This window comes from Canis lupus, chromosome 35, assembly GCF_011100685.1.
Source record: "Canis lupus familiaris isolate Mischka breed German Shepherd chromosome 35, alternate assembly UU_Cfam_GSD_1.0, whole genome shotgun sequence".
In the NCBI taxonomy this organism is placed as follows: Eukaryota; Metazoa; Chordata; class Mammalia; order Carnivora; family Canidae; genus Canis; species Canis lupus.
Genome location: NC_049256.1, coordinates 23,106,107 through 23,132,810, shown reverse-complemented (window position 1 = coordinate 23,132,810; position 26,704 = coordinate 23,106,107). Strand labels below are relative to the sequence as shown.

The 26,704-nt window shown below is 37.5% G+C and overlaps 1 long non-coding RNA gene across 3 annotated transcripts in view; it reads left to right on the top strand.

Annotated features, from left to right (window-relative positions):
* Positions 1-22,767, top strand: part of LOC102151835 — a 63,341-nt gene extending 40,574 nt beyond the window's left edge. Inside the window, exons 5-7 of one of the 3 annotated variants that reach the window (XR_005384392.1) lie at positions 18,088-18,239; positions 21,780-21,900; positions 22,033-22,767. This is a non-coding gene — a long non-coding RNA (uncharacterized LOC102151835). Of the gene's footprint in view, positions 1-15,475; positions 15,917-18,087; positions 18,240-21,779; positions 21,901-22,032 lie in introns of those variants that run through there. The other 2 variants (XR_005384393.1, XR_005384391.1) reach the window with 2 other exon arrangements.
* Positions 22,768-26,704: the final 3,937 nt, after the last annotated feature.

The window sequence follows — 26,704 nt, the reverse complement described above, 5'->3', positions numbered from 1 at the left end:
TGGAGGTAATCCCAAAAATAAGTACTTTCTGATTTTCCCTTTAACTCTTGACGAGCTCTTTATCCCATTCCATTAAGGAAATACACACATGCACAGACCTCTATTTCCCTAACTTCTTGTCTCAATTTACAGTGTTCTCAGTGTTCTTATGCTCTGAGAGGGGAAATCTTTTATATCATCAAATTGTGCTGGAAACAATGTGAGCCAAACTTCCTTTCCTGCAGTTAGATATTGAATCACCTCTAAGAATCACCTCTAAACTGATGGTTAAATACAAATCCTGTACATATAGCTAGGGTACCTGAGTACCACTCTCTACTGCCGTACTATCTGGTGATCTTGGGACGCTCTATACTTTAGTGTTCTCATCTCTAAAATTGAGTCAATAGTAGTATATACATGTTCGTGTGTTTTTTTTTTAAATGGATTCAATAAATTGATACATTTAAAGCATTTAGAACACTACTTGAAAAATTAAAGGATATAATAAGACTTAGTTATTCTATTAAAGTATATAATGACAGTAATTATCATAGTTATAATTATTTTGAAAAGAAAGCTTTGAAATAATTTTCATTAGGCACAATACCAAGCAATACACTTTCTTACCCAACATGCTCCAATATTCAGTTTTAAATATTTATTTTGGGGCAGCCCAGGTGGCTTGGTGGTTTAGTGCTGCCTTCATCCCTGGGCCTGATCCTGGAGACCTGGGATTGAGTCCTATGTCAGTCCTATGCATGGAGCCTACTTCTTCCTTTGTCTAGGTCTCTACACCTCTCTCTCTCTCTCTCTGTCTCTCATAAATAAACAAATAAAATCTTTAAAAATATATTTATTTTGAGGGGATGTAGCTTGAGAATATTATGCTATAATATTGACAGCATGGAAAATATCAATAGAGTGTTCTTATGTAGGAAGTAACCAGATAGCATCTATTGGGCCAATGCTCTGGCAGATAATTTCAAGGATACCCCAAAGAGCAAATATTTAAAACTCAATACTGGATAATGCTAAACAGAGTAGTGTTTTGGTAGAATAGGTATTGGTAAGTTGACAGACATAAATTTAAACATTCAAGAAGTTCGGCAAAGCTGAAGTAGGATGAATCCCCCCAAAATATACCTAGGTAATCCCGGTCCACTGCTAAAGACCAAAGATAGAGGGAAAATCTTGAAAGTATCCAGAAAAAATCAAATTTAATAAAAGTAAAAAATGATTCAAATGATCTCTGATTTATCCTCAAAACAACGGAGTCCTACAGCTAGTGGAATACTACCCTTAGTGTGTGAATATCTCTAAAGAATGAAAACAAAATAGAGGCACTTAATAAAAGAAACTATAAGAATTTGTTACTAGAGAATCTGTACTAGATGAAACTCTAAAGGGTTTTGTAGAACCAGATACAAAACCAAAACTTTCTAATGTTCTTTTCTCACTGTTTTTAATCATGCTTAGAAAAATCTACCCTATTGACTGTAAGATGTCTCTGCCAACCTCCATGGCTTTTCGATCTCAAGAGTTAAAAATGTTCTAAATTCTTAAAATTCTTAATTTTACATCCAATTAACACTCACTGTTGCCCTTCCACTGCTACCAGTGAAATTTTAGTTGACAACTAGGAGTGGGTGGATGAGTGGCCTGTTATATTACTCTGGTCTTTCTTTTTTCTGTGTCCCTTTCTTTTAAGTTATTGGACTGAAAGGGAAAGATTAAACAAGAGCATCAAATATCTTTTCATTAGCAAGTGCCACTATGATCTTTTTGGGTTGCTTATGACACAGGTATGCAGCCTCTGGGGATATCATAGGGCTTTTTTTTTTTTTTTTTTTTTTTTTTTGCAGGTATTCAGACTGTGGACTTGTCTTGGGGCCAATGTCACTGGTATTTAAGGCAGAGTATTTCCTGGGGCCTGTGAACCATCTCATGGTACATCTCATGGACTGGTTCTGTCATGAGCTCTTGGGAAAACTCTTCATTTTTGATATTCAGTAATACCTCCTCAACTGCCTTTTCTAGCTAGGTACTCCACAACCACATACCTCTTTTCCCAGGTTTTGTATAATACATGACTGCCCCCAATAGTACAAGACTGTCTTCTTTCTTCTATGTCTATCTAAGCCACAGAAGATCTCTCTGCCTTACTACTCAAAACTTACACTATTGCACATTATTTCACTGTGCTCTCCTTTCTTTGCTTAGCCATTTATCCTCACTTCCTACCCCCTTCTCCATTCAAGAGGACAGGAGGCAGATCAGAGAGCTCTTCTTAAGAAGTTGAATGGTCAGGAATGAGATGCCACTCTTTTGAGCCTTCTTACTTGGTTGTAAAAAAGATGACAAAAACATGTCCCCATTCTACTACCACACAGGAAAATAGAGAAGGGTCCCAGAACTCTCTACTCTATGCCAATGACCCACCATTCCATGTATAGCCTTGAATCTTCTCCTACTTTATAACTTTTGCTCGAAGAGATTAATGGGAAAATGGCTGAGGAAGCAGACCATTTTTGATTGCCTGATTTAAGTTCTGGGGAGTTATCTGGACATTTCAATGTTGACTCCTTTTAATGTAGTAGTAATCATCACTTCTTGTGTTCATTTTTGGACCTCATTCACTAATTCTGGAGCAACAGCAAAGGATCTACTGAACATTCTGTTACAATTGCAAAGATTGAAATCTCCTAAATATAAGATATAATTCTTCTTTTATCTTAAAAAAATCTTTTTTTTTAAATTTGGAAAGTGGGACATCATAAGACTCTACTTGTTTAGAATTTGGGGAAATGCTCAATTTCTAGGTGTTGATACTAGACTTTAACAAGATATGCATTTTATGAGATTCAACATAAATGACCTCAGGAACTCTTGACTATGGGTCCCATAGCCTCTATACTTCTCAATGGCCAAGTTAATTGGCATGTCCACAAGAGGAGTCACACTGCCTAGAGTCAGTGCCAAAATCTATAATTATTTAATTTTGAGCCAATGATTTTATCAACGACAAACTATGTATTTTATGTCCATGTTTGTGGCTTTACTGTGACATATGTTAATGACTTATAAATCTGTATGCAGCTAGTCCTCTCCTGAGCTCCAGAAAAAAACATATGCAATGCTCATGTCTAATTCAACATGATCAATACTAAACCTATCATCTTCTTTCCAAAGTGTTCTATTTCTATATTCATTCTTTTTTTTTATTTCTATATTCATTCTTACAAAAGATATATTTTGAGCATTACTCTCACGGATTGGTTAGTCTCATGGAGGTAGATGGATAACAAACAAATACCCTGTGAGATAATAAGTAGTATGGAAAAGAATAAAGCAGGGAACAGAGGGTGAAAGGAGTGCTATTTGACATAAGCTGGTCAGTAAAGTCCTTTATGATAAGATAATACCCAGCTTAAGGCATGAAGGAACTATAGCAGTAAATCATATGGATATCTGGAAGAACCCTTTAGAGACAGGAGCGGGACTGGAGCATTTAGGAAAGTCAAGGTGGCAGGTGTGTCTGGAGCATAGTGATCAAGGAAAAAACTGGTAGGGAGTGAGGTCAAAAGAAGTTCTTTGGGTCAGATCACATATGGTCCTACAAGCTTATATAAGAGCATGGCTTTTACTCAGGGTATTATGTAAGGCCATTCAGGATTTTAAGCAGAGAGATAATATGAACTTTACTTGATAATGTAAAAAGAGTCATGTGAAAGAAGAGACATAGTGAAGCAAAAGAAATCAGTTTAGCAGAAGACATTATAACAGAATTATCAAAGTCAAAAACAAAGCAAGATATTTGAAAACAGCAGAAGAAAAGTGTCTTGTCATTGCAAGGGGAAACCCATAAGACAATCAGTGGATTTTCAACTGTAGTGGATTCTCTTGACAGGCCAGGGGAGAGGAGGATGGTATATTCAAAATATTGAAAGGAAAAAAAAAAACCTTGTGAACCAAAAATACTACACTTGGCCAAAGTATCATTCAGCAGTAAGGGGAGATAAAGACCTGGAACAAACAAAACCTAAGAAAGTTCACTACCACTAAACTTGACTTACGAGACTTGTTAAAGAACATTCTTCAAGCTAAAAAATGTTACTATTTAACATTGTAAAAACACATAAACATGTAAAACCCACTGATAAGGGAAATATATAGTGAAAGTTATATTCTCTGATTTTGTAATAGTACTGCATAAATCACAACTCTGGTTTAAAAGTTAAAAAAACAGGGGCACCTTGGTGGCTCGGTGATTGAGCAACTGCCTTCTGCTCAGGTCATGATCCTGTGGTCCTGGGATGGAGTTCCACAATGGGCTCCCTGCAAGGAGCCTGCTTCTCCCTCGGCCTATGTCTCTGCCTCTCTCATGAATAAATAAATAAAATGTTTTAAAAAATAAGTAAAAGTTAAAAAAGCATATTCAAAACAACCATAATTATAATAATTTGTTATTGGCTATGTAATACCAAAAATGTAAATTTTAACATTAATAACCTAAAAGGTAACAAGGGGAGGAAAAAGTAAAGGTGTTTGTGTGCTACTGAAGTTATCAGCATAAAATAGGATTTTTAAGTATAAGGTTTTTTATAGAAACATCATGATACACAAAAGAAAAACCTGTGGTAAGCCCACAAAGATTATGATAAAGTATATTACCACAAGGTATGATATGGAAAGGGAAAGCAAAGCAAAATAGAAAAGAGAAAACAACAAAATAGCAATAGTAAATCCTTACCTATAAATAATTATTTTAAATATAAACGTATAAATTCTGTAATCAAAAGACGGAATGATTGAATGAATAATAATAAGAAAAAAAAGCCAGATCCAATGATGTGCTACCTACAAGAGACTCAATCTGACTTTAAGGACTGATATGGAGGCTGAGTGTGAAGTGATGGAAAAATATTTCAGGCAATGATAACCCAAAGAAACAGAGGTAATGAGGCTTACATCAGGCAAAATGGACTTTAAGCCAAAAATGGTCTCAAGAAACAAAAAATTCATTATATAATGATAAATGGATCAATTCCTTAAGAAGATATAACAATTGTAAATATTTGTACACCCAACATCAGAGCATTTAACTACATAAAACAAATAGTAACCAGTATGGAATGTATAATGGTAGGAATGTAAAATAGTGCAGCTGATGTGCAAGACAGTTTTTAAGATCCTCAGTAAGTTAAATACAAAATTACAATACGACCTACCAATTCCATGCCTTAGTCATGAAAAAGGATGGACATTTTTTCAATTAAAAATATATAATTATAGAATTTTTCTCTGGAGTTACATGTTTTATGGAAGAAGAAGCTGAGATTGTAGTTATATTGCATGCGTTCAATAGCACACAACTATAAATGATGGAGCCTGAGAAAGAAGTCACATTTCCAGATTCAGTTTTCACAGATGGCTAGTGATTGAGTATAAACTCTCCTAGAACATCAGTGTAGCTCCAGGTAGCTGTGATGTGTTACTAGGTAGCAATTCAAACTGTGCTGAATGAAAATAAGTGCATCTGTGCATAAGCCCTGATAAACTCTAGGTGCTTAAAAAGGAACAGATCCCAACTCAGAGATGATTTAATATCTTCTGATCACCGTAAGTAAGTGTTATAGTTACAACATGCCTTTTCTGGCCATATGCCTGAGTAGTCACCCTAAAAATAGCTCCTGACTCAAAACATATACCAAAATATATCAAGTATCATATATAATATATTGCTGAGGTCGTAGGAATAATGAACCTTGAGACTCCTGATTTGAAGGAAAATGGGAATGGAACCACAGCATTAACATTTTGGAAGCCAGGAAGCTTTATACTCATGATAATGGAATGAACAGCCCCTAAAAAAAAAAAAAAAAAAAAAAAAAAAAAAAAAAAAGCTGGATTCTAAGCTGGAAGCAGGAAAAGCCAAGAAATGACCTTATTTATACAACACAGTCCTGCCCCCAACCCCCAAAAGGCTCAGGACTTTGTAGCATTGGGTATCTAGTAATTGGGGTAAATTTGGGGATAAATATACAGAAATTTGTTGAAATTTGTATGAGAAGCCCCAAACTGCTTCTCCCACTGGCAGCAGGCAGGAGGCTACCCCTGTGGAGAGGTGGTAACAGAGTCTCTGGCTTGGGTAACACCAGGCTCAGCTGTTAGTTAAAATTTTACTGGAAGGAAACACACACTCCATGTTAAGAACTCAGCATTCTTCCTTCCATCAGCTCTCAGAATGCTGGCAGCCGGGTCCATGAGTTCCCAGCAGAACTTCACAGAGCCTAACCAGCCAGGACAGTGCGAGGTACCAATACACAAGGCTTCCCGATGGTACTGCTTTCTCACGCCACAGGAACACAGTGCCACAAACTGGGTTGCTTAAACAACAGAAATTAAGTGTCTCATATTTCTGGAGTCTAGAAGTCTGAATCCAAGGTGTTGGCAGCATTGCTTCCTTCTGTGGGCTGTGAGAAAAGAATCTGTCCCAGACAGACCTCCTTAATCGGCTCGTACATGGCCGGCTTCTCCTTGCACATCTGTGTCTCCATATTCGCCCTGTTTATGAGGAAAGCAGTCATGTATGATAAGGCCCTGCAATAATAACCTCATTTTAACTTTATGATAAATATCCTGTCTCCAAGTAAGGTCACATTGTGAGGTAAGGTCCTGGGTGTCAGGACTCCAACATGTCCATTTGAGGGTAGACACAATCCAACTCATTAGACCAACAAAACCGCCAAGCTCCATGAATGTAGACAAAGCTTCTGGTCTTCCTATTTATGCTTTACTGTTAAATCTATGTAGACAAAAAGATTGAGAAGATAACCAAAGAAGTTGATATGTAGGATGAAGGAAATGAAGAAACGAGTCTTTGGACAGATATGACAAGACATTTGCAAACAAAAACAGGTGTTCTGATTGAGTCAGGGGTCAGCATCAGTTCTATTCCTACATGGGGGTTTTTCCCCCATTTTTTATAGATCTAAGAGCTGAGAAACTTTGTTCACATAAAAAAGTAGATGAGAATGGAGGAAATTTCCTTGTAGCTCTTAACTGCATGAACCCTTATTATCAAAAACCACATAGAGATCTATCCCTAAAATTTTTAAAACACACATTAATCAACAAAAAGATGAGATCCTATGAACATCTTGTTGAGAGCAAAGTGTTATGAACCACAAACCCCACGTAAAATTATGTTGTATAGTCAGGAGATTCATTTATCCTTCTAAATAAACTGCAAATAAATAAATAAATAAATAAATAAATAAATAAATAAATAAACTGCAATGTTTTAAGCTGTCCTTCGGTACTCAAGGAACTTTAATATTTTGGAGCAATGTTCCATGGTGTAATTCTGAATGGATATGCAAATTTTTATTTGTTTTTCTTTTTATTTTGCTTTAAATAAAGATTATTTTATATGTATTTTAGTTTGGATGTATTCTTATTTTTCTGTACGTATAGCTCTGTGGATCTCTACCACAGGCACGTGAACCCCGTGCCAGGGAGGAAACAGAAAGTTGTATTGGCCCCTTCTCCCAAAAAGTTTCTTTGCACTCCCTTGATGCTTTGTATTCAGGCTCTCTTCCCACACCTCCTTTTGCTCTTGGCAAACACTATTCTGCTTTTTATCACCACATATGTGTTTTTCCAGAATGTTGTAATGATGCATTCATATACTATGTAACCTTTTGAGACTTTTTTTTTTTTTACATTTAGCATTACGCCTTTAAGATTCCTATAAGTTCATTCCTTCTAATTGCTGAGTAGTATTCAGTTGTATGGATATAACACAGTTGTTTATTCATACATGCATCTAAAGACATTTAGGTTGTTTCTAATTTGGGGCAATTATGAACAGATCTGTTATAAACGGTTGTGTGATTTTTGTGTGAACATAGGTTTTCATTTCTGTAAGATAAATATGCAGTATTGGGTTTGCTGGGTCTTATGTTAAGTATGTATTTAACGTAGGAACTGCCAAACCAATTTCCAGTGTGGCTATGCAATTTTGCATCTATTGGCTTTCTATGAAAATTACCATTTTTCTATCACTTTACTATCACCTGATATTGATATTGTCAGTATTGTTTATCTTAGCTATTGTGATAGGTTTATGTAAAATGAGAAGGAGGCATAGGAAAGGAAGAATAGCCTGACACCCTAACTGTAGGCACCTTTTCAAGAAGATCATGTGAGGAGAAAAAGTTTTGTGGAAGATGGAATTAATTGCTTCCATCTAAAGCACTATGCTCAGGGCACCTGCATCCTCAGTCAGTTAAGTGTCTGCTGGGGTCCTGGAATTGGGCCCCATGTCAAGGTCCCTGCTCAGCGGGGAGTCTGCTTCTCCCTCTCCCCCATCTTTCCCTTGGCTTATGCTCTCTCTCTCTCAAATAAATAGTAAAATCTTTAAAAACAAAAACAAAGGCATTATGCTCACACCCCTATGGAGACATTATATGTTAACTTTACCAAAGTTTGAAGACCTGCTTTCTTTATGTCCACTAAACAATGCAATTCACTTCACCTCTTCTGTTCATATTCTCCATTCCAGTTTCTAAATTTTAGACTTGGTTGGGAAAAAAAGAAATATTAAAAACTGATTATAATTTCCAAGATTGCGGATATTCTTTATCTCCAGAAACTCAGTTTTTGATTTAGAAGGCAACACACAAAAATACTAAGAAACCAACTTTTGAAGTTAATCTTGATGGCTCTTAAATAATAAATCCAGTATGAAAAATAAATTTTCAATGACTAACTGGTCAGCAAGTTCATGTAAATATGCCAAAATTTTTGGTTAGCTAGTTCTTTATTACAAATGGGCTAAGCTACTAAAACAGTTGCTAGAATTAACTCAAAACAATGTTATAAAGAACTAATTGCAGGAGTGATAGTGTTCTTGTTTTGTTCTTTATCTGTATACTAGACTTTCTATGGACTTCGTTTCTTTGAGCATCATCACTTAATACAAAAGTTAATTTAAGTAATTATCTATGAAAGAAGTGAAATTCCATTTTACCCTAGATGTATCGATTGCTATTATTCTGCCTTCTTAAAAAAATGTATTTACCCAGTAGCTAATCTTTGAGCTAAGGATAGACCATCTGGTTCAACCATGTAGTGTCCAGCACTCTTCAGAGTACCCCTCTTTCCCCAAAGCAAGCAGATGTTTGTTGAATGACTGAATGAATGAGCAAATGAGTAAAACTTACTAAAGCATACTTTTAAAAAATGTAGTGTTTTTTATAGCACTATAATTAGGTCTTACATATATTATTTGATTATATATTTGAGCGCTTGTTTCTAAATTCCACTTTTAGATTATCTTTCTCACTTATATTTCTTAATTGACTAACTTTTTTTTTTAAAGATTTTATTTATTTATTCATGACAGTCACACAGAGAGAGACAGAGAGGCAGAGACACAGGCAGAGGGAGAAGCAGGCTCCATGCACCGGGAGCCCGACGTGGGATTCGATCCTGGGTCTCCAGGATCGTGCCCCGGGCCAAAGGCAGGCACCAAACCGCTGCGCCACCCAGGGATCCCATTGACTAACTTTTTAACAATAATATTAGAGTCCTGATATCAGTCTACCGATTTGAGACATTTCTAGACGTAGGTGACTTCTAGGGCTTTGACAATCAGCTACAGAAAAGGCCTGAGGCACCGCTTCATAGTGTAAATGCCAATGAAATTATTCTAGTTTCACAGATGTTTAGATTTATCTGTATCAACTCTGACTATGAATATGTGTCTCCATATATAATGATCTAGAGCAAAAGGATGAAAGCTGTTCTTAAAAGAAAACAAGGCATTCTGAATCTTTACTGTAAATTATACACTATACAAAATCAGTCCAAATTGTTCAAACCCTTGGACACTCACAGTGTTATTATGCTCACTGCTCGGAGTGCTGTATAATTATCCCAGTTAACAGCAGTTTGCTAGTGCTGATCCCCTAAGAAGAGATGCAAGACTCACAGAACTAAAATAAGTACAGATGTGGGTCTCTGCTTTTGTTCTCTGACTCTGCATGTGAAAAACAACCACTTAATTCCAGGCTTTTTTCATTTTCCTAGTTAAGATGTTAAGCTAGACAGATCAAGTGGTCGCTTGGTAAATAAGAATCTCAACAGTGAGCTGAAAGGCAAAATGCCGTATGCATCTCAAAAGCTAAACTCACTTAATGGGAATAGACACGAATTTCCCTTACCTAATGAGGGGAATGCACTTATCCCATTGTGTTTTTGCTTTTTTTTTTTTTCCTTTCTAAGCATAGGGAAATAATTTCGAAAATATTTTGGCTTTCGGTGATACTTTATCATTATATATTGCAGTATCAGGAAATAAGTGAGGAAAAGACAAATGGATGGGCAAATGGAATAGAACCCTAAAAGGAAACCAGAACCAGGAAAGGGTATTTGATTTAAGTAAATAAAACTAGAATGAGTGAGAGCAGTTTCAGGAACAGTATTACTGTGGGTTCCCCCACCCTAGCTCTTGTACTTGGAGAAGAACTGGGATGTCAGGAAGGAAGTCAATATAGAGTATATAAAACCTTCTCCCGAGAACATAAACCTCACTCTCCTAGGGCTCCTCTGGGTCCTGTAAATCAGTCTTCACTCTTAATTGTGTCAATTAACAGTGCCCTGAGTAAGCCACAGGGGCAAAGCCGAGGAGCCAGAGAAGGAGGTGAGTCTGTGGCAATTCTCCCGACATGATGGAGTCTAACCTAAATTACACACTTTATTATAATGGCATTACTAACCTAAATATCATTGCGGATGATTCATTCCCATCATAATCATGAGGGAATCCTGCAAGTCAGCCTGAGAGAGAATTGGATCTTCATTTTTTATAGCTTGATTTGACGCATTCTGCACTCCGCAATATAGCAGGTGGAGAGTGTGTGGCATCTGCAATCCACCTCCAAGGGTTGCTCTTTTAAATCCAGCCTAGATCAATATGACCAAAATTTATGGACATTTAAATATAGTTAAATGGAGATTGGTAGGAATGAGGATGTTTTTATCCTGCGTGTTTTTTTTTTTTTTTTTTTGAGTTAGTTACTGTGGTAACTGGAGCTAATAGGACAGCTCTCCACGGGCAAAATGAATCTGAGAGTTTGCAGCAGTGACCTAGATAATCCAGACAAACTGCCCACTTTTGTCTGGAGTGTCAGGGAAATTGCTCTAATTCCCCACTTCACTTTGATAGTGGGAGCCTACTCTGTTTTCTTCAGCGTCCTATTAAAGCTGAGCTCCTCTCCTTGGTCCATAGGATGGGGCTGAGTGTGTCACTTGGAGCTCATTCTCTGTAGCTCTGGCTTTGATTGCTATTGAACTGAATGGGACTGAAATAATAATTCGGTTGAACCCACGGGAGCCATATGGCCCGCTGTATAGTGCAATCATTCTTGTGTCATTTAAAGTGATGCTGTGTGAATGGCAATAACTGAGTGCTCCAATCCTGGTCACTCTTTGTTATTTTCGTCCATCCTACAGATACTTATTAAGTGTCTATTACATGCCTGCAATGGTTCCAGGGAGCAGGATGTACGTGGATGTAGTGGAATTGGTCCTTTCTTTTGGCCACTGAGACCCAGAAACTATTTCTTATGTTTGGGAAATCCCCCAAATTGTTTGCTCCCTACTCCTTCCTCTCTCAGGACATCGTGTTCACTTCTTCAGCTTTGCTTTTCAGTTATGGTACAGGCTAGATTTTAAAGAGGAAGCTAGTGAAAGAAAGTCTCAGGCTTGTGTGGGTGGTGACAGCTCTGAGTTCCAGAGCAGCAGAGGGAGAGGAGCCCCTTTAATAAAATGCCTAACACTGTCATGCTGGTGGTAGAAGCTGAAAGGTCCATGCTCAGGATAGTAACAGTGAAATCTCTATTGAAACAGCTCTATGATGTGCTTGTGAGCATTCAGTGCATCTATGATTATTCTGTGTCCTACCAAAGGATTGATAAGTTACCCAATATATATTAATAAATATTTTTTTTCTGGATAAACTAGCTAGAGTTGGTTTCTTGTGTTTGAGATTAAATAGTTCAGTGGGGAGACCAAGACAGATGGTCAGCTCTTCTCAGGGAAGAAGCGTGTCAGGAACAGAGTCATACATGAGGCCATCTCTGAGCTGAGACTTGAAAGGCGAACACAGACCTCTTCTCCATCCCTCCCCAGACCTCCCCATCCCTCATCAGTTTGACCAGGATTGCATGGACATGGTAGTAATTCAGAAGGGTTTGATTGAAACAGATACACGAAATGGGCAGATAGATGACAGCTGTCAAACCCTCTAATTTAAATTATGAATTATTATTTTTTGCTATGCTTGAAAAAATAGGGGATTTCAAATTACACATATGAGGTTTGAGTCCTCTCATTATATTAGCGAGGGTAATTAATACAACACACAGGTTCTCAAATCTCCATGGTGTAACAGAAAATGAACTCTCAATCATGTCAATATCTGTGGCTGGTGATGCCACTCCTTAGAAGAGTTCTTCTAAACAGTGGGATTCAGGCTACATCTAGTGGAACATGAAGCCTCCAAAGTCCCCTCACTATGGCACAGGCAGATAGGGAGGATGGGACACAGTGTTTCTGAACTCCCTGAGATCAGAAATGACTTCCTTCCCTCCTATTGCCTTGGTCAGGTTACTTTCATATCTCCCACCCAACTTCCAGAAAGGCTGAGGAATAGAGAGAAGCACAGAGATATTTGTTATGCCTTAACAACCTCTGCCTGTTAATCCTTGGGTCACTCAATATCCTATTCAATTCTTCCAGCACAGAAATCACACCCCCCTCCCTCCTCAAGGGAGATGACACCGAGTCCCATCTAGTTACCACAGTTAGCTCAAATCCAAGATTTCTGGGTAGGCCATATCTTCTTCACCCAAATGTTGTTCCTTTTGCTCCAGAGGCCCATGGGTGAAACATGGCAAATTATCTGTGCTCCTCCCCCTCTACATATATCCGCTACATATAATGTTGAAGCAGGAGTGAGAGATGCAATAGAATCCCCAGTGGGGAGGAAGAGGAATGGGATAGAGCTGTAAATGTCCTGTGGCAGTGATGAAATCACAGAGAGCAGAAGCTGCAAAACCCCCTTCCCTGTATTGTGGGAGGCACTTGGACTACATTTTTGTTCCTCTCCCTGAGACATTTCTTCTGTGTTCCATTTCTTTCTGGGAACTCCAGCTGTACCCTCCTGGCTGTTTTGCCCTTTCCATCATCGTCTTTGGCAACATCTGAAAAAGATGTTGAGGAATGTGACCACTTGGCAAGTTGCACAACTTTCTTGCGATCTGCTTCCATATATATGGAAAATAAGGAGCTTACAGAGAATGTCAATTTTCAAAGTGTGAAAGGGATTTTATTTATTTTCCTATTTATTTTGATTAAGGCTTGGAATTCATTTGGAAAAATAGTGTATCAATTACCCCCACCAACAAAACTTAGTAGGCTTCCAGTCTCTTTGCATCCCATCTGTTCTATGGGCCAGTAAGTCTACTCAAAATTCTCTTTGAAACATGGCTCTTAATCTGATTTCCCTCCTCCTTTCTGTTCTGCTTAGATGCTTACTTCTGTCAACTCAGCTGTGTTTCTACTGGCCCCCTCATGTGCATCATGCCCAAGCCTGGGTGCCATATTTTGATTTCTCTGTTGTTGCTCACCCAGGCCCACGTGGGTTTTGATCACTTTCCTCCAAGCATAATCAAGCAGTACATTTCTACAGACTGGAGTCAAGTATCTTTTCCTTCTTCTTCCAGGGTTCTTTGATGTCATATTGGATGTGACCTCCTCAGGGACCCTTCACATTCATACACCAGAAGTAGAATTGCTGAAGAAATGAATCTAAATGTATCCACTCTTGGATTTTGGGGAATGGGACACAATGGATAAAGTCTCTCACCTTCTATTCCTTGGTATACAGCTCTGAGATGAACTCTGCAAATCTCACTATACTGTGCAAAACTTAATGGCATTGTCTAGAGCAGTGGCCAACTCCGAAAGCATTTCCCTATTGGTTTTCCTTTTCCTTGACTCACTTCATATCCCTCATTCTATCTTCCCAAATAAGATTTTTGCATACAAGCCTTTTGCTTAGGCCCCACTTCTGATGAATGCCTAGGTAGGGTAAGCTAGTGGATGGGTGGGAGCTGGCTGCGGGGTGGTGGTGGTGGTGGTGGTGGTGGTGGTGGTGGTGGTGGTGGAAGGACTCCCTTAGTGTGATCCTGACTTCTTTCATACACTTGAGCTCAGGCATTTCCTATATAGTCGAAGTTTTATGGGACTCTTGCCACTTAAAGCCTTCTTGACCTCATAGTTCCCCTGTCCAACCTTGGATTTCCATTTGTTTGTATGCTGGCCTGCCCACCTGCTTGGAGTTTATAAGCACGCAGTTTCTCAATATATCTGGTCCCTGAATTTTTGAACATCATCTATTTCTTTAAATTTCTACTTGCCTCTCATTTCCTCACCTCACATCTATAGCATCTTACCAAATATTACCAATAGTGGGCAATTCACAAAACACTTTTCTACTTCTTAAGCCTTTTCACTAAGTTGCAAAAGCAATAGGCCTGTGGCTCACCTCCCATACGAGCATGTGTGGCACCATCCTGGGATGTTTCGTGTCTTCCTAACCTAAATCACCAGTGTGCCAGTCCATCCTCTGTACAGTTTCTACATTAGTCAGAATACTTATCTCTTGGGGCTACCAGTGTGAACCCTAAAATCCAGGGGATAATATCATATAGATATATTTCTCCTGCTTGTGCTGTCCACTGTATGTTGGGCAGCCTCCTCCACTGTGCAGAGAGGCCATCTGGAACACACAGACTTTGTGTGTGTTCCAGAACCCTCAGGGCAAGGGAAAGACTGGGAGGAGGCTCACTGCCCCAGCTCAGAATGACACCATCATTTCTGCTTCTGGTCTGTTGGCCACTCAAATCAAAAGGCTCTACCTTCAGGGTAAGAGCATCTGCAAAATAGATGGGGAGCATGTGGATAGCTGATCAGCAGTGTTTCTGCCACCTTCATTTTGATTGAGTGTTAAATTTCTCATCTGTGGAACAGGAATTATAAAACATGCCCTAGTTTTAAGAGTCATCATGAAGTTCCGATCCAATATGCTTTTCCTGCACTTCTAATGAAATATAAAGTTTAGACACACAGTAATCCTTCATGAAAAAGAAGAATAACTCCTGTTTTAGCATTTTGTTACACTTTCTTATTCATTCCTGGAAAATCTTCAAAAAGAGAGGTTGGCTTCCATATTTCGAGGAGGACATGATAACCATGGTTGGTTTCCTTGGCTAGTTATTCCTCCCAGGACAGGTTGGTATTAACTTGGGCTGCTTTGCTCTATATCATCAACTACAAATAAAACAAAACACATAAAAAAGCGTGTCTTAAACTGATAGGCTTGCTATTTGCACTGTAATCTCATATTCCCATTCTATTCCAGATCGGTTTCTGATGGCTTCTGGTTTGCAAATCTCTCCCACAAGAGATTCATCCCAGTAAAGTGACCTGATCTGACCTATTACATCTGCTCATCTCTGCAATAAATCCTATCTAGCTTCCTCCTCAAATACTTGCATCCGCCCTCCCCAGGCCAGAGAGTTCAGCTCTTGCAGACTCACTGATCAGAAGGCCATCCTGCATTTGTATCAATCTCTCAGAATTTCAGGATACTCCTTTGATAATATGTAACTGCCTTTCCTCAAAATTATTGCCAAAAATCTCTCCCCTTCCTGAAGAACTTTCATCTGGTGGGTATTTACTACTGCAGTTCTGCTCTGTGTGGTCCGGAGGATGTTGGAGGAAAATCATCTGTACAGACTAAAGAAGTGGAGCTTTTAAAGGCTAAATGTGGTCTTTGTGGACAGCTAATAAAGATTATTGTTATTATTTTACTTCCTTAAAATATTCCAGACTCAGGATGATTTCTCCACAATTCTACCACACCATTTTGATTAGCTGATATAGTCTGCAAAATATTAATATTTTACTAATCTTTTATTTCAAATATAAGCTAAAATTCTTAATGGTGCATATTTTTTTCTTTCAACTGAAGATTTTATACACACACACACATATATATACATATATATATATATATACTGTAAGATACTTTCTTTTTTTTTTTTAAGATTGTATTTATTTATTCATGAGAGGCAGAGACACAGGCAGAGGGAGAAGCAGGCTCCATGGAGGGAACCTGATATGGGACTGGGTCCTGGACTCCAGGATCATGCCCTGGGCCAAAGGCAGGTGCTAAACCGCTGAGCCACTCAGGCATCCTTTATACGATACTTTCAACTTACTATTTTTTTTTTAAATGATAGTTCTTTATGCAACAGTGGTTCATTTCTCAGAGTTCTTGTTGCAGTCACATCACTTATTGTACAACAAATGTCTTTATGTACAAAGAAGCAGATGCATTCTAATTTGCACAGCAGTAAGATTCACACCTCCAACTAGATATACAAACAATTCCTTCTGTATGCCTTTAACTTATTTTATTCTGAGCTGCACAATAACTTATGGTCAAGACACCACTTCCGATATCCTTCCTCATTGGGTCAACCCCGAATCACTAAGATGTTCCTGTCCTCAGTTTACCATGATCCCCTGAGCTGTACGGACATTAACATAATGAGTAGCATTTGTGTTGGTGGCAATATTTAGTGTAGGCTAATTCTGCCCATTTGCTTAAAGTACTTTGTGTGTAGTCTTTGAACATCAACAGGCTGGCTGGATGAATGCTAAAAATATAGGAAAAAAAAGAAAAGCTGCCCGGTCCCATTCTTTGATTTCCAACTTCAAATTAAGGTATGTTGACAACACACAAAAGGAAAGTTTTCAGATAAAAACACTTTTTGAGCTGTATAAAATGCCATTAATTGTGATGCTTTTGTAACACAGCAAATCTCTACTCTTTGCAGCTATACTGCTCCTGGAATATGTCTACGTTGGGATTGTTTTGTGATAAAAAGAGGTGGGGGTGGGAGAGAGTATGTTTTCACTCAGTCCCACATACACATATCCGTAGATGAATGCAGGGGACCACACACAGTACATACAAAGAAATTGATGTGGCACAGGATATTTACTTCTGAGCACAGCAATTAATCACTCAGGACAGCCGAATTAACCTTGCTAGGGGCTGTGAAGAATAAACTGGACCTTAAAAAAAAAAAAAAAAAAAAGAAAAAGAAAAAAGAAAAAAATGAAAAAAGAAAAGGCAGAGGAAAGAAACTGGAAACTTTGTGACTCCTTGGCATTGGACAAAATACTCTAATCCAAAGTAGGCCCTAAATAGAATGTTAGGAAGGCCGCTTTTCCCTCACAGATCTTTCCACCTTGACACAGGTTTGGACTCCTGCATGGCTAGTGAACAGTTTTTCAGTGAATAGGCGCAAGATGCAGGATTACACATTCTAGAATTTATCAAAATATTGAGTCCTTTGATCTATGGTCTTTATTGATTTTCATGTGTTTTAGAACTCCCCAAATAACAAAACATCCAAGCCTACAGTTGAGAGAAATTTAGTGTAAATGTAATTTTAAAGAGAAATAATACATATTTTTAATTTATATGCAATCACCAATTTTTTGGGAATCTGCTCACTGTTCACATACCAGATGATCTTTGTTCTAGAATTACCTATTTACTTTTAAAACAGAAAGCAATCTAGGTACATAGATTTTGTTAAATCCAGAGAGAATTTGACTCTTGAGAAGCTTATTTTACAGGCTAAAATTAAAGTCCAGAGTGTCTTCAGGAAAATCAACGCTCTGTTAAAAGCAGGACAGATTCATAAGACCTCAATATTACATATTTTCTAAGTGTCAACTGTTGTCGTCTGAATAACCCAAATTGCTTCTGAGTTAGTAGGATTCTTCTTTTTTCTCCTGCCACTCTGAGTCTTATCTCCTTGCCTGTTTCCCAGTGCATACACATAAAGGTAATTTGAGGTTAAATCTGATCAAATGAATACCCATATTTCCCTTAATTCAAAGCTACTTTTTGCTTTTATTTGAAAAATTGATATGTTCATCCTCGTTTCATAGAAATGCAGAGAAAACACGTGTTTCTAATTCCAACTATGAATCTACTATAACTTTTGGATCCCTCTTCTGCTGAACTGAAATAAAGAATCGAGCTGTTTTGAAAAAGTGCCTAGCATAACATAGTGGAGGCACAAAGAAAACTGGAAAAGAAGGTAAAGTGATGTCCTCTTAAATTTTTTAGCAGCCAGGTCTCTCGACTGGGTTTACTTGAGGAAGTATGAGAATAACAAGAGTCACTCCATGTTGAGCAAACAAGTATGCCTGCTGGAATGGCAGTTTCTATAGATTTTTCCTTCTGGCTTCATAGGATGTCAAACCCCAGGGCACTTGGCAGCGGCTGTCTCCCCGTGTCCAGGAGGCTGCTGGGGTCATGCAGTGGTTCTCCTGCACGAACAGTTCCCAGGATTCCAGAGAGTCATAGCACTTTGCACTGTGGTCACCACTGCCCTGCTGCCACACTTCACTTCCCCAAACGTGTCCACTTGGCACGGGCTGGTACGCACCTGGCTGGGCTCCCTGAAGGAGCGGGCTCCTCCTCAGCAAGGAAGCCAGGAGCTGTCCCTGTTCCTGTGGACCAAGAGATGCTGCTCATGCATCCCTACCTGGTGGCCTCTCTCTGAGGCAATCTCACCTGTTTTGGACCCCCCTGCAAGATCTTGGTGCTTCCTTTCTGACCCTTTGTCCCTCAAGAAACGGGGTCCTCCCAAACTATGGAGAACAGTTACCCCATGTCCACATGGATGACATGTTTCCTTCCCTTCCCTTGAGAGGCATACCATCCATCTGCCAACAGTCAGGCTGCCCTTTAGAAACAACTGCTGTTTTTATTTCCCACCTGACTCCATGTGTTGTTAGAGTCTGTTTATCTGAATCTTGATTTTAAAAAATGTTCTCTCAATAACGGATGGTTCTGTGATGACTTTGAGTTTTTTGTTTCCTTTTCCCTAAAACATTTGCTTCATGTAAGTATGACTTCTAAGAGTCTCTGAAATAGTTCTAATTTCATTTTCAACTATTAATCAATGCTAATGAATTTTTAATGATTATTTTATAAAGGTGATCTGCATTTGTGTAAGACTTTGTTTTTTTACCTAAAGAGTCAGATTCAACAATACTTATTTACTTCAGGTTATTTTTTCTTTTGGTCATTCATAATAATAGTTTTTATCATGTGGGAATCCTTATTGTCTTTCTTTTACACTTCCTCAAAGATTTCGTTGAGAATGTAATAAATCATAATACATTTTTTAAAATTAAAATACACTTTAAATAAAATAATTCTGTCTGATAAAGTCTCATAAGAAAATCATCTTGGTTTTCTCTCTTAAAGTTCTGGGTATGAAACCAAGCAGGCAAAATAAACATAAAAACTAAACAAAAAAAAACAAAGGAACAAAATAAAAAGTAATAATAAAATTACTTATAACTTGGGCATTACAGAACTTACATTTGATTTGGGCATTGTCACTCGCTAGGTATGCAACCTTAGCCATTCTGTGATTCAGTAACTTCTTGATTTCCATTTCCTAAGTAGTCAAATAAGGATGATGGACTATCTTATTTGTATAGTCTCTCCCGATTCCTAAAATACTGTTAATTTGGTAACTTTTTCTGTTTGGGTCAGATAATTTGGGTAAGTAGTCAGTATCTGAGAAAAATTCTGTATAACTATGAGTAGATTAAAATCCACTGGAGATCTAAACATAAGCCAAATATAAACCCGCTAACATTTGTGTTTGTTCTAGTAATTTCATCATTAAAATATTATTAAGGATTTTTAGACAGGTATTCATGGTAATTATTCATTTGTAAAATATAAGCCTAAATTTAGGTTTAAAAAAGAAATGTTTAAGGATAAGACCGTTGCATAGAAAATAACAATTGTTATTAAGCAAGAATAGTAGTTACCATTTGAAACTAACTATAAAGAGCATTAAGAGCTACTACTGCTTGTATGATCTAGGAGATGTGGACCAAAAAAGTCAAAGGGGAGGGCTTGACGTGACACGTGTTTGAAGTTTTTAGTTCATATATTTTAAATGCCATTTGTGTTAGAAAATGGAGCTCTCTCAAATAATTGGCAAACATCAGAACTAGTCCTGTCAGCATTTTGCTGAGTTGAAATTTGCTGCGTTATCAAAGCACAGATTTTTTTTTTTTTAACAAGTGAAGAACACTTATTCATGTAGCTGACATGAAATTAATCTAGCTGGGAGGCCTAGGATATTTCCATCACCAACAACAGCATCTACAGTTTCCTCCTCTAGTTCAGGATCACAAGTGTATTTTTTCGGGTCCTTCATTTGTCCTCTTTGCTCAGGGGAAGTGAAGTCAGGTCTACCCTTCATGATGTGTTGGAGGAATTCTATCATCTTGTGCTCAGAACGTGAAGCCCTTGACACCCGGTTTTCTGGGACAGGCACTTTAACCAGAAGACAGAGATCATTATCTGTGCTTGGCCATCACTGGGTCTCTGATTCCCTCCTTATCCAACTTGATGACTTTTGAGCTCTTGATTCAAAGTTATTGGAATTTGCCTGAAAAGGTGAATTTCTGAAAATAAAGTGGGAAACGTGATGATATTGGTTCTGCTAGCTTTTCTAACCATCATCTCAGCAAGTGTGGAGTAATTTTTTTTAAAGATTTATTTATTTGAGGGGTGGGGAAAGGGTGGGGGGATGGAAGGAGAGGGAGAGAGAATCTTAAGCAGTATCCCTGATGAAGTCTCAAGACCCTGAGGTCATGGCCTGAGCTGAAATCAAGAGTTAGACTCTTAATGGACTCAGCCACCCAGATGCTCCCAAATATGAAATGTTTTTTATGTATCTCTCTTTAGGATATAATGCGTGGGTTTAGTAATGTAGGCAAATCCAATTAGTTCTGTACTGAGATCTCAAAACTTTCCTCCTTTGGATGCTCTGATGTAGAGAAAATTCTATTTTCTGTACAGAACTATGAAATGATAACCCAGATAATTTTTTTCTACCTTCGTTTAAATGATAGCTACAAAAATCAGGTATCCAAATATTTTTCTTTTAGCTAAATGTTCAGTTCCTTATGGGAATACAAACCTCTATATTATAAATTTCTTTAATGTTTAATCATGTTAATATGTACAGATACCATAATGTATGTAAAATGATCACATCTTCTTGTATGATTTACCTTACCCATAAGTTTAACATTGTCTAACAAGCTCTTGAATAGCATGTCACTGCAGAAAATGTGATGATTTTCACATAAACAATGAGAAAGAAAGTTCCTTCTCAAACTTTCTTTTTTTTTTTTTTTTAGGGTTTCAGAATATAAGCATATTGCTTTGGTTTTATTCTAAGAAATACTCATAGTTTCACTTAATTTTATTTTACAATACATCGGTTCTCTTTCTAACAAGCACTTTATGTGATCCTTCTAAGTATTTGATTAAGTTATTTAAAGCCAAGGAAGAACTGGGGACAACAAATATGTACAATAATTTTTCTTAGCAATGAGCTTAAAATTACATAATCAATAAGCATTTAATTTTAATTGTATTACTAAAGATTAATCTTATAAAGTAGGTCAGCTATGTAGTAATTTAACATAACTCAGGATAAGTAGATATTAATTATTTAGGTGCGGAGAAGCACTGAGACATACCACACAAATTGAATGCAATTTAAAGTGATTAGCTTTACACATTTTTGATATAGTGTCATTGAATCTGAGAACTTGAAGCAGAAGAGAAGTATGAAGCCAAAGAGCTTTTGTGACTTCCAGACCACCCGTGAGAATGAGCTTCTGATGTTGGATTTTCTTCCTCTTCCTCACATGGTTAGTCTTCACATTCTTTTAGAGACACTTCAAGTCACACCAGTATACAGGACATTATGAAATTCCCTGAGATGAATTCATTTGTATTGGTTTGTTTTAAGGATATCTGTTGAGTAGCTGTTCTTCTCACAGGGAGAAAATGTGGACGTGCAGACACAGACGTGATCATGGAAGTGGGAGAGCAACATGAAGGTTACCTGATGGAAACTAGCATTAGGAGGGGTGCAGAGAGAGCCAGTGGGAGTAGAAGCAGGAGGCAGACTACTCAGCAGTGGGAAGAATGTGCGTCTCCCCATGAAAGTGCTGAGCAAGCAAGCTGATTATGCCATCTCTGCCGAGGAGGATGACAGTGTCTGAGATGAATCATTTATGACCATGAGACCTGCTGCTGAGATCCCTACATCACCAAATCGGGCTACACAAACGGGGCGCGGGGGGGCAGATAATTTGAATAACAATCTCAACTGCAAAGATGAAAACAGAATCGAAATTCACCAAATATTAATGAGAAGCTAGAACAAAAAAAATGAATGTCAAACTCACTAAAAACAATGACTTACACCTGAGGAAAATAAATACACACTTTTAAAACAGCTAGTACACCTTCAATGGAGACGGGATAAGGAATGAATGGCACTAGACACACACTGGATAATCCTCAGTTCATACTTTGCATCACATACGAATGATGAACTCACAGTGGATTATAGGGTTAAATGTAAAGTCGAAAGCTATAAGACTTCTAGGAGAATATAGAAGAGAAAATCATGTGATCTGGGCTACACACAAATTTCCTAGGTGTGACACCAAAAGCAGAACTCATAAAGAAAATGAGCTGCTAATTGGGACTTTATCAATTATATGAATATCTGCTTTCTGAAGGACTCTGCTAAGATAATTAAAATAAGTCATAGAAAAGACCAATCACCGATATACAAATTACATATTGATTAAAGGACTAATATTCAGAATATATACAGGATTGTCAGAAGTCAAAAATAATGCAAAAAAAAAAACAATTCAACAATACAATGGACAAAATAATTGAGCAGTTACTTGCTAAAAAAAGATCTGTGGATGATAAGTAAACATGTAAAAAGATGCTCACTATCATTAGTCATTAGGAAAATGCAAATTAAAACCACAATAAGACACCAATACATACATATTAGAATGGCAAACAAAACAGAACGAAACAAAACTGCCATTACCAAGAACTAACAAGGCTGTGGAAAACTACAGCTCCCATGTATTGTGAATGGCAATGCAAAATGGTTAAAACACTCTGGAAAAACATTTGATGTTTCCTATAAAGTTAAACATGCACTTACTGTATGCTCCAGCAATCCCAGTCCTACGCATTTATCTAAGAGAAATTAAGATGTATGCACATACAGACACCTGCAGCTGGGGACTGGGTAAACAAATTGTGGTATATCCATTCAATGAACTGCTACTCAGTGATAAAAAGCAACACATCCCCGACGCACTCAAAAGCATGGGTGGATTGCTAATGCATTATGCTAAGCAAAAGAAGCCAGACTCCAAGAGCCACATATTTTATGATTTCATTTTTATGACATTCTTGCAAAGCCAAGCTATCAGTGGTCACTAGGAAACAGGAGTGAAGCCAGGGGTTAGTTTCAAAGAAACAAGGAAGACTTTTTTTCAGGTGAGGAGTATCTTCACTGAGGCAGTAGGTACTTATATGATTATGTGTTTGTCAAAACTTGCAGAACTGAGTGCTGTACTGTTTTTAATGCATTTACATTATACTTTAATGAAAACAAAATTAAACACAAACCTTAGATAAGGGAGAAAACTGGAAATATAATAAAGCATATAAATAAATGAATACAATTCAGTAAACAAAGTTATGAAAAAAGAACAAATAGTTCTCAGAGATCTTAGAATAAAAAATAATTATAGATTTGTAAAATCAGTATATGGAATGAATAGGAGAAGGATAAAGGTAAAAGAAAATTCATATCAGGTATAATTCAAGTTAGTCATCAGATGCTATATCATATTTATACAAATATATTCTTGACAACAAAATGATTCAATAACTATAAAAATGAAAAGGTGGAAAAAGTTATTTCAGTACAGATTAAATTAAATCAGATTACACTATTGGAATTATGAAAAAATACTTAAATGTCACATAGAACATTCAGGTACATAATACACGGACTGAAGTTATGTGTGATGCATGTGTTAGAAAGAAGTGATAGGTACCATAAGTCCCATTGGCTTGTTGACTCATATTTCTGTCTCCATCAAGATAAGGCTTTTTTCCTTTTATTTATTTATTTAAAGATTTTATTTATTTATTCATGGGAGACACAGAGAGAGAAAGAGGCAGAGACACAGTCAGAGGGAGAAGCAGGCTCCACACAGGAAGCCTGATGTGGGACTCGATCTGCAGACTCCAGAATCACGCTCTGGGCCAAAGGCAGATGCTTAACCGCTGAGCCACCCAGGCGTCCCAGGCATTTCCTTTTAATGACCTGGCCAGAACCAGTCTGCATCAAGATGGGTGTCCTATACCTTGACTCTTGATGGGTAGTTACTTGGTATCGAGATCTCTGCTAAGGCTGCCAGGAAAAACCAAAGGCCTCCACGATTTGGCTCCTCAGCAGCAAATGCAAAAGCGTAAAAGCAGCACCATTGCCCCGTTTTCTTTTTGGAAATCTCACAGCACTGTATCATTGTAGCAGGGAATACAACACATCTGGAATCCTAGTTATAAGGAATTCTAGAGAATATAGGCTTTTGCACATCTGCATGTCGGAAGTTTAAAAATAGGTTTTGAATACAATCTGCCACACCATCAAAAACATCATCTAGTGTGTGTTGGGGTGGGGGGGAGGTACACATATATGTGCATATTATACTAGGCTTAAACAATGTTTCTGTGCCTTCACAGATACAGACTGGGCATCTGGTATGGAAGGGATATTTACTTTTCATTGTAAAACTTGTTCATATTGTTTATACATATGCAGGTACTTTTTACTATATATAGGTACTCTTTATTAAGAGACTGGGTTTTGGAATAAGAGCTCTTACAACATGCAGAGTGTTCTATTTGGTCTTTATAGCAATGCTGAGAGAAAGACTTGGCAAACATTGTTAATAACATTTTCTAATAGTGGATCATGAACTGCCACATTTTTAGTGCTGAAATTCACCAGCCTTGAAGCATGCTAAAATTTATTTAAAAGTGTAATGTTAGTGGGACTGGATAGTCTTTACTTGAGGGCAATTCAGCAATATTTATAAAAATTAAACATGTTTATACCCTTATATTTAGCACTTCTACTTGGATTTTATTCTGCATAAACATTTCCACAAATGTTTGAGAGGACATCTACAAGAAAGTTTCTTGTAGCTTCCTTCATAAAGCAACCGAAAAGAATCTCAGGGGTGCCTGAGTGGCTCAGTTGGTTAAATGTCTGCTTTCTGCTCAAGTCATAATCCCAGGGTCCTGCAATTGAGCTACATGTCAGGCTCCCTGCTTAGCAGGTAGTCTGCTTCTCCCTCTCCCTCTGCCCCTCCCTCCCGCTTATGCCTGAGATCTTTCTCTCTCTCATAAATAAATAAAATCTTAAAGAAAAAGAATAATCTCAATGCACACCAATATGAAACTGGTTAGATAATGAAAACCTACGTAGCCCTTGAAAATAAAGAAGTAGGTAATATATGGACGAGCAAACTGTGTCCTAGACATATGAACTGAAAAAAATCAAGTTGAAAAATATTGAATATATTCTTATTCATGTGTAAAGACAGTATTAATATTTATGGAGAATATATTAAGACTCATGAAAAGCATTGTAGTTACATGCATGGAATTACTCAGAGTGTTACAACTGATGGGTGAACATTTCAGAGGCTCTTGTTTTCAAGTTTTGTTTATATGAGGTCTGCATTGAATTAACTATATGTAATATCTGCAATATGAAAGTAAAATTATAAAAATAAGACAATAAAAACACGAGATGATTAAAAGAGATGATTTCTATGATTCCCATAATATAATATTGTATGAGTTTGGCTTGTGAATCTGCTAAAAGCCCAAGGGGACTGACGCAATGGTTTCTTATCCCCACCCTTAAGGGAGTAGGCTGGTAGAAGGGAATTGCTGAGTAACTGAATGTTAGAAGTCCTACTGCATTTGAATCAAAGCTCTGTCATTTCTTTAGCAACTTGTATAATGTAGCTGAGCCACATTTTTCTGATTTGTAAAATGAGAGTAATAAAAATACATAGAATGCTGCTCAGAAAATTAGATAAGATGATTTAAAGAACCACTGATTAAAATCCAGTGTATTGTTAACAAGATACATAAAAACTACTTTATGAAGAGCTGTGACCATACATATTCAGGAACTATCTTTGAAAATATTATAAAAAATAACAATGCGTAGATACTCTGAGATACCCAATATAGGATGATGCCACCGGCCAGGTTGGCCACCAGCTCCAAGGATGGAGATCCACGTCGTAGAAGAAGAATGTGGAGCTCCTGACTGAAATCCAAATTCAGGCTCGTGAAGGGACTAGCAGCACAATAACTTTCACAATTGCCTGTCCAATGAGGTTTATTATGATTATATAATAATCATAAACCACGTTTCTGGTTTATCAACTTGAGTTTTGGGATATAGGTGGTTTGTTTGTTGGCTCAGCCCACTGTGACAATTGGGTTTTGTCTGGTGTAATGTAAGCTGTGGGTATATTATTAATTTGCATGTTGATGTTCCTACATCAAGTTAGTGGAATTTTCCTCCTAAAAACA